The sequence below is a fragment of the Martes martes genome (assembly GCF_963455335.1).
Source record: "Martes martes genome assembly, chromosome: 9".
NCBI classification, from domain to species: Eukaryota; Metazoa; Chordata; class Mammalia; order Carnivora; family Mustelidae; genus Martes; species Martes martes.
Window position 1 is genome coordinate 136842708 of NC_137896.1, and position 8911 is coordinate 136851618.

Sequence of the window (8911 nt, forward strand, 5' to 3'; positions counted from 1 at the left end):
TACTCCTTTGTTGTAGGGCTCTGGGTAAACATTCCTAAGAATGGACAGAAGACAGTACTCTGCTTTCTGGGCAATAAACAATGAGCATGGGCTTGCATATTTTCACTTTGAGATGCCTTTGATAAATCTGGACAGAGAGGTCCAATGGATAGCCACATCTCTGCAGCCCAAAAAAGAAATCCAGAAGGACATAAATTGGGAGTCAAAGACATATAAAGTATAAATGTAGCTTTAGCATACATGAATTTGCCAAAGAAGATACTGAGTAATCAAAGATGGAAGGGCTTAAGACAAGCCTTGAGGATTTTCACCTGTAGTGGCCTCATAGAGTAGGCTGACCCTGAAAAGGACCCTGGAATAATATGGCATAAAGGTGGGAGGACAATCAGGGAACCAGGTGGAAAGAATGATGGAGTAACCAAGCACTGTCAAATGCCACTAGGTTATCAAAGAACATGGGGATAAAATATATGTATATCTACTAGACCTAGCAATGTGGTAGGAGAGGTAAGCTGCAGAGAAGGGGCAGTAAGAGGAAAAGAGTGAGTCTGAGGAATGGGAGGTCAAGGTAACATGCGCATACTCAAATATTAACAAATAGACACCCTTGACAGGGAATGCTGATTATTCCCAAGGTAGAGGACACCAGTGTAATGTTCTTCAGAAGCCAAAAGGAACATGATCTAATGTAGAGATGGAGGGAATAACTCTGAATATTCAGAGTAGAATTACTTCCCTTAGTAGTACATCAGCAGGAAAATGAAGAAAGAAAGGTTGCATATGACAGTAAGTTGTAGGAGCTGGCAGTTAATGGCCTGAATTTTCTCTGAGACGTTGCAAGTTACATGTTGAAAGAATAGGTTTCCAGGAGGATGGGGCTTTTGAAGGGACTGTCAACAAAGTCATTGCATAGAATGGAAAGCAGGTCTACCAAGAAATACTATAATGGGAGCAAAGACAATTTAACCCCCACTTCCCATCCTGAAGTGTGCAGGTATGAAACAACAGCTAGTATCTTGGAGGCACAGAGGGAATCCTAAGGGGAGACCAGGTTTTAAGGCAAAGAGGTGGAGGAGCATTGGTAAAGAGGTTGAAGATGACAAGGAGTTTGCTGATTGAGGAGCATTTCTAGGTGGTAGAGGGACTGGTTAGCACTAGGGAGCCCTTTACATTTGGACCAGGGGATGAGGTTGATAGCAGTAGATGAAAGGACTTGTTACCTTGGGGCTCACCTGTTGGATTCTGACTGGTAAAATTATAAGCACAAGACATGGTCGAGTCCGTCTTGGTGGATTCTCTGAAAAGTCTCAATGTTCTCTACTCACCTATTCTGGAGTAGTGGTAAATGTAGGTGAATATAATACCAGCTCCATGAGGGCAGGTCCGGGATCTTTGGTCATTCCATGCTATAATCCTGGAGACTAGCAGGGCCAAGGCACACAAAAGTTATTTTAGGGCCCAGCTGGGAGTCTCAGTCCATTAGGTGACTGACTCTTGATTTCAGCTCAGTACATGATCTGAGTGTTGTGAGATCAAGCCCCACCTCAGGCTCCATGCTCAGCACGGAGTCTGCCTGGGATTCTCTCCCACTCCCTCCTCCCTGCTTGCACTATCTCTCTCTCTAGGAAAAAAAAGTTATTTTAGATGTTTATCAAAGAAAAACAATGCAAAATGTGTCTTCAACTCCACCGCATATAACTTCATCTATTTTAAAATCTTGCAAAACTTCAACATCATGACAAGGAACATCAACTACTATTGCAAAAAAAAATGCCATCATGGAGTCAATATGGTGAAGTAGCAGCTGAGACGACATCAGGTAGCAGGAGATCAGCTAGACAGCTTATCTAACCATTGTGAACACCTACAAATCCAACAGGAAATCAAAGAGAAGAAGAGGAACAATTCTAGAAACAGAAAATAGATCACTTTCTCAAAGGTAGGACCTGCGGAGAAGTGAATCCAAAGTGACGGGAAGATAGACCCCGGGGGGAGGGGCCGGCTCCCAGCAAGTGGTGGAGCAATGGAGCACAAAATCCGGACCTTTAAAAGTCTGCTCCATGGAGGGACATCACTCCAGAGGCTAAACCAGGGGGAAGCCCAGGCAGGGTCAGCGTAACCCCAGGTCCCGCGGGGTCACAGAAGGACCGGAGGTGTCTGAGTGCCACAGAGCTCGCAGGTATTAGAGAGGGAAAGCCGGCTACAGCGACAAAGCCGAAGAGTGAGCTCTCAGCCCGGGGTTACCTTGTGCCAGTCGCAGGCTGGGTGGGCTCGGAGCACAGCCGGAAGCCACGGAGACGGAAGCAACCGGGCGCTTTTCTCGAAGTGCCAGCAATTGACTGCTTTCCACCAGGCGCGACCACAGGCCAGGGAGGCGGGGCGGTTGGGCGCTTTTCTCTGAGGGTGCACTGAGGAGCGGGACCCTAAGCTCTCGGCTCCTCTGGGCTGGAGACTGGGCGGCCGCCATCTTCATTCCCGTCCTCCGGAACTCTACGGAAAGCGCTCAGGGAACGAAAGCTCCCGAAAGTGAACCGGAGCGGATTACTTAGCCCGGCCCCTGGCAAGGGAGGTGCCATTCTGCCTGTGGCAAAGACACTTGAGAATCACTACAACAGGCCCCTCTCCCAGAAGATCAACAAGAAACCCAGCCAAGACCAACTTCACTGACCAAGAACAGCAGCATTCTAGAGGAGGAGAAAGCAAATCTTCTCTGGACAAAATGACAAGGTGGAAAAACTCACCGCAAATAAAAGAACAAGAGGCAGCACCAAAGGCTGGAGACCTAATCAATATGGACATTGGTAATATGACAGATCTAGAGTTCAGAATGACAATTCTCAAGGTTCTAGCTGGGCTCAAAAAAGGCATAGAAGATATTAGAGAAACCCTCTCCAGAGAGATAAAAGTCCTTTCTGGAGAAATAAAAGAACTAAAATATAACCAAGTTGAAATCAAAAAAAGCTATTAATGAGGTGTAATAAAAAAATGGAAGCTCTTACTGCTAGGATGAATGAGGCAGAAGAAAGAATTAGTGACATAGAAGACCAAATGACAGAGAATAAAGAAGCTGAACAAAAGAGAGACAAACAAATACTGGACCACGAGGGGAGAATTCGAGAGATAAGCAACACCATAAGACGACACAACATTAGAATAATTGGGATTCCAGAAGAAGAAGAAAGAGAGAGGGGAGCAGAAGGTATATTGGAGACAATTATTGGAGAGAATTTCCCTAATATGGCAAAGGGAACAAACATCAAAATCCAGGAGATGCTAAGAAAGTCCCTCAAAATCAATAAAAATAGGTCCACACCTCATCACCTGATAGTTAAATTTACAACTCTTAGCGACAAAGAGAAAATCCTGAAAGCAGCCCGGGAAAAGAAGTCTGTAACATACAAGGGTAAAAACATTAGATTGGCAACAGAACTATACACAGAGGCCTGGCAGGCCAGAAAGAACTGGCATGATATTTTCAGAGCACTAAACGAGAAAAACATGCAGCCAAGAATACTATATCTGGCTAGGCTATCATTGAAAATAGAAGGAGAGATAAAAAGCTTCCAGGACAAACAAAAGCTGAAAGAATTTGCAAACACCAAACCAGCTCTACAGGAAATATTGAAAGGGGTCTTCTAAGCGAAGAGAGACCCTAAAAGTAGTAGATCAGAAAGAAACAGAGACAATATACTGTAACAGTCACCTTACAGGAAATAAAATGGCAATAAATTCATATCTCTCAATAGTTACCCTGAATGTTAATGGGCTAAACACCCCAATCAAAAGACACAGGGTATCAGAATGGATAAATAAAAAAAACCCATCGATATGCTGCCTAAAAAAACTCATTTTAGACCCAAAGACACCTCCAGATTTAAAGTGAGGGGGTGGAAAACAAGGCACCATGCTAACGGACATCAGAAGAAAGCTGGGGTGGCAATCCTTATATCAGATCAATTAGATTTTAAGCCAAAGACTACAATAAGAGATGAGGAAGGACACTATATCATACTCAAAGGGTCCATGCAACAAGAAGACCTAACAATTTTAAGTATCTATGCCCCTAACATGGGAGCAGACAACTATATAAATCAATTAATAACAAAATCAAAGAAATACATCAACAATAATACAATAATAGTAGGGGACTTTAACACTCCCCTCACTGAAATGGACAGATCATCCAAGCAAAAGATCAACAAGGAAATAAAGGCCTTAAATGACACACTGGACCAGATGGACATCACAGATACATTCAGAACATTCCATCCCAAAGCAACAGAATATACATTCTTCTCTAGTGCACATGGAACATTCTCCAGAATAGACCACATCCTGGGTCATAAATCAGGTCTCAACCGGTATCAAAAGATTGGGATCATTCCCTGCATATTTTCAGACCACAATGCTCTGAAGCTAGAACTCAATCACAAGAGGAAATGTGGAAAGAACACAAATACATGGAGACTAAACAGCATCCTTCTAAAGAATGAATGGGTCAACCAGGAAATCAAAGAAGAATTTTAAAAATTCATGGAAACAAATGATAATGAAAACACAACGGTTCAAAATCTGTGGTACACAACAAAGGCAGTCCTGAGAGGAAAATATATAGCCTTTCTCAAGAAACAAGAAAGGTCTCAAATACACAACCTAACCCTACACCTAAAGGAGCTGGAGAGAGAACAACAAAGAAAGCCTAAACCCAGCAGGAGAAGAGAAATCATAAAGATCAGAGCAGAAATCAATGAAATAGAAACTAAAAGAACAATAGAACAAATCAACGAAACTAGGAGCTGGTTCTTTGAAAGAATTAATAAGATTGACAAATCCCAGGCCAGACTTATCAAAAAGAAAAGAGAAAAGATGCAAATAAATAAAATCATGAATGAAAGAGGAGAGATCACAACCAACACCAAAGGAATACAAACAATTATAAGAACATACCACGAGCAACTCTACACCAACAAATTTGACAATCTGGAAGAAATGGATACATTTCTAGAGACATATAAACTACCACAACTGAACCAGGAAGAAATAGAGAACCTGAACAGACCCATAACCAGTAAGAAGATTGAAACGGTCATCAAAAATCTCCAAACAAACAAAAGCCCAGGGCCAGACGGCTTCCCAGGAGAATTCTACCAAACATTTAAAGAAGAATTAATTCCTATTCTCCTGAAATTGTTCCAAAAAATATAAATGGAAGGAAAACTTCCAAACTCATTCTATGAGGCCAGCATCCCCTTGACCCCAAAACCAGACAAGGATCCCACCAAAAAAGAGAATTACAGACCAATATCCTTGATGAACACAAATGCAAAAATTCTCACCAAAATACTGGCCAATAGGATCCAACAGGACATTAAAAGGATTATTCACCACGACCAAGTGGGATTTATTCCAGGGCTGCAAGGTTGGTTCAACATCCGCAAATCCATCAATGTGATACAATACATTAAAAAAAGAAAGAGTAAGAACCACATGATACTCTCAATAGATGCTGTAAAAGCATTTGACAAAGCGTAGCATCCCTTCCTGATTAAAACTCTTCAAAGTGTAGGGATAGAAGGCACATACCTCAATATTATCAAAGCCATCTATGAAAAACCCACCGCAAATATCATTCTCAATGGAGAAAAACTGAAAGTTTTTCCACTAAAGTCAGGAACACAGCAAGGATGTCCGTTATCACCACTGCTGTTCAACATAGTACTAGAAGTCCTAGCCTCAGCAATCAGACAACAAAAAGAAATTAAAGGCATCCAAATTAGCAAAGAAGAAGTCAAACTATCACTCTTCGCAGGTGATATGATACTATATGTGGAAAACCCAAAAGGCTCCACTCCAAAACTGCTAGAACTTGTACAGGAATTCAGTAAAGTGTCAGGATATAAAGTCAATGCACAGAAAACGGTTGCATTTCTTTACACTAACACCAAGACAGAAGAAAGAGAAATTGAGGAGTCAGTCCCATTTACAATGGCACCCAAAACCATCAGATACCTAGGAATAAACCTAACCAAAGAGGCAAAGAATCTATACTCAGAAACCTATAAAGTACTCATGAAAGAAATTGAAGAAGACACAAAGAAATGGAAAAATGTTCCATGCTCATGGATTGGAAGAACAAATATTGTGAAAATGTCTATGCTACCTAAAGCAATCTATACTCTAAATGCAATCCCTATCAAAATCCCATCCATTTTTTTTGAGAAATAGAACAAATAATCCTAAAATTTATATGGAACCAGAAAAGACCTTGAATAGCCAAAGGAATATTGAAAAACAAAGCCAAAGTCGGTGGCATCACAATTCCAGACTTCAAGCTCTATTACAAAGCTGTCATCATCAAGACAGTATGGTACTGGCACAAAAACAGACATATAGATCAATGGAAAAGAATAGAGAGCCCAGAAATAGACCCTCTACTCTATGGTCAACTAATCTTCAACAAAGCAGGAAAGAATATCCAATGGAAAAAAGACAGCCTCTTCAACAAATGGTGCTGGGAAAATTGGACAGCCACATGCAGAAAAATGAAATTGGACTATTTCCTTACACCACACATGAAAATAGACTCAAAATGGATGAAGGAACTCAATGTGAGAAAGGAATCAATCAAAATCCTTGAGGAGAACACAGGGAGCAACCTCTTTGACCTCAACTGCAGCAAATTCTTCCTAGGAACATCGCCAAAGGCAACAGAATCAAGGGCAAAATGAACTATTGGGATTTCATCAAGATCAAAAGCTTTTGCACAGCAAAGGAAACAGTTAACAAAACCAAAAGACAACTGACAGAAGGGGCGAAGATATTTGCAAACAACATATCAGATAAAGGGCTAGTATCCAAAATCTATAAAGAGCTTAGCAAACTCAACACCCAAAGAACAAATAATCCAATCAAGAAATGGGCAGAGGACATGAACAGAGATTTCTGCAAAGAAGACATCCAGATGGCCAACAGACACATGAAAAAATGCTCCACATCAGGGAAATACATCAAATACATCAAATACATCAAATACATGTACAAAATACATCGGCATCAGGGAAATACAAATCAAAACCACAATGAGATACCACCTCACACCAGTCAGAATGGCTAAAATTAACAAGTCAGAAAATGACAGATGCTGGCGTGGATGCAGAGAGAGGGGAACCCTCCTACACTGTTGGTGGGAATGCAGGCTGGTGCAACCACTCTGGAAAACAGTGTTGAGGTTCCTCAAAAAGCTGAAAATAGAGCTACCCTAAGACCCAACAATTGCACTACTGGGTATATATCCTAAAGATACAAACGTGGTGCTCTGACGTGGCACGTGCACCCGAATGTTTATAGCAGCAATGTCCGCAATAGCCAAACTATGGAAAGAACCTAGATGTCCATCAACAGATGAATGGATAAAGAAGATGTGGTATATATACACAATGGAATACTATGCAGCCATCAAAAGACATGAAATCTTGCCTTTTGCGACGACGTGGATGGAACTAGAGGGTATCATGCTTAGCGAAATAAGTCAATCGGAGAAAGACAACTATCATATGACCTCTTTGATATGAAGAAGTGGAGATGTAATGTGGGGGGGTTGGGGGGATGTAGGAAAAGAAAAAATGAAAAGATGGGATTGGGAGGGAGACAAACCATAAAAGACTCAATCTCAAAAAACAGACTGAGGGTTGCCGGGGGGCGGGGGGCCAGGAGAGGGTGGTTGGGTTATGGACATTGGGGAGGGTATGTGTTATGATGAGTGCTGTGAAATGTGTTAACTTAGTGATTCACAGACCTGTACCCCTGGGGATAAAAATACATTATATGTTTATTAAAATAAATTTTTTTTAAAATGCCATGTCATGGATATTAAGAATATAATATTTTAGAGTAAAGCAGAGGCAGCGGGGGAAGATGGCGGCAGCCCTGCCACAGTGGGCCTGGACTGTGGATGTGCAGAGAGCAGCTACCCAAGAAGGACATTATCAGATTTCTACAGGACCACGGTTCAGATTCGTTTCTTGCAGAACGTAAGTTATTAGGAAACATTAAAAATGTGGCCAAGACAGCTAACAAGTACCATTTGGTTACAGCCTACAACCATCTTTTTGAAAGTAAGCATTTCTAGGGTACGGAAACTATAAGTAAAGTTAAAGTGTCTTAACAGGTGAAAAATGTGAAGCTTAATGAAGATAAACCCAAAGAAACCAAGTCTGAGGAGACTCTGGATGAGGGTCCACCAAAATATATAAAATCTGTTCTTCAAACAGGAGATAAAACCAACTTTCCCAAAAAGGGTGATGTTGTTCACTGCTGGTATACAGGAACACTACAGGATGGGACTGGTTTTGATGCTAATATTCAAACGAGTTCAAAGAAGAAGAAAAATGCCAAGCCTTTAAGTTTTAAGGTTGGAATAGGCAAAGTTAACAGAGGATGGGATGAAGCACTCTTAACTATGAGTCAAGGAGAAAAGGCTCGACTAGAGATTGAACCAGAATGGGCTTATGGAAAGAAAGGACAGCCTGATGCCAAAATTCCACCAAATGCAAAACTCATTTTTGAAGTAGAATTAGTGGATATTGACTGAAATAGCAGCAATGCTTCAGATATAAAGAGATCAGCAACAATAAAACAGTGCCTTGAAGAAACTTATGTAACTAATTAGAGCTGGTTACTATTATAAGGGAAGAGTCAACTGGAAAATTCAAGAGTTCAGATATTGTTTACCCAGTCCCCAACTTTTAATATATGTAATCCATTATAATTCCCTAAAGATTGAAATATTTTACTACAGCTATGTAAAATACTGGTTAAGGAGAAATGACTTTCCTTTACCTCATGTTGTAAACTAAAAGGCTCAATAAAAACATATTCAGTGTCAAAAAAAAAAGAGAATATAATATTTTAA

The 8911-nt window shown here is 40.9% G+C and overlaps 1 pseudogene across 1 annotated transcript; it reads left to right on the forward strand.

Moving 5' to 3' along the window:
* Positions 1–7896: 7896 nt before the first annotated feature.
* On the forward strand, positions 7897–8668 carry LOC308349833 (peptidyl-prolyl cis-trans isomerase FKBP3-like; annotated as a pseudogene). The gene has a single exon. The product of its transcript is annotated as a peptidyl-prolyl cis-trans isomerase FKBP3-like (transcript).
* Positions 8669–8911: the final 243 nt, after the last annotated feature.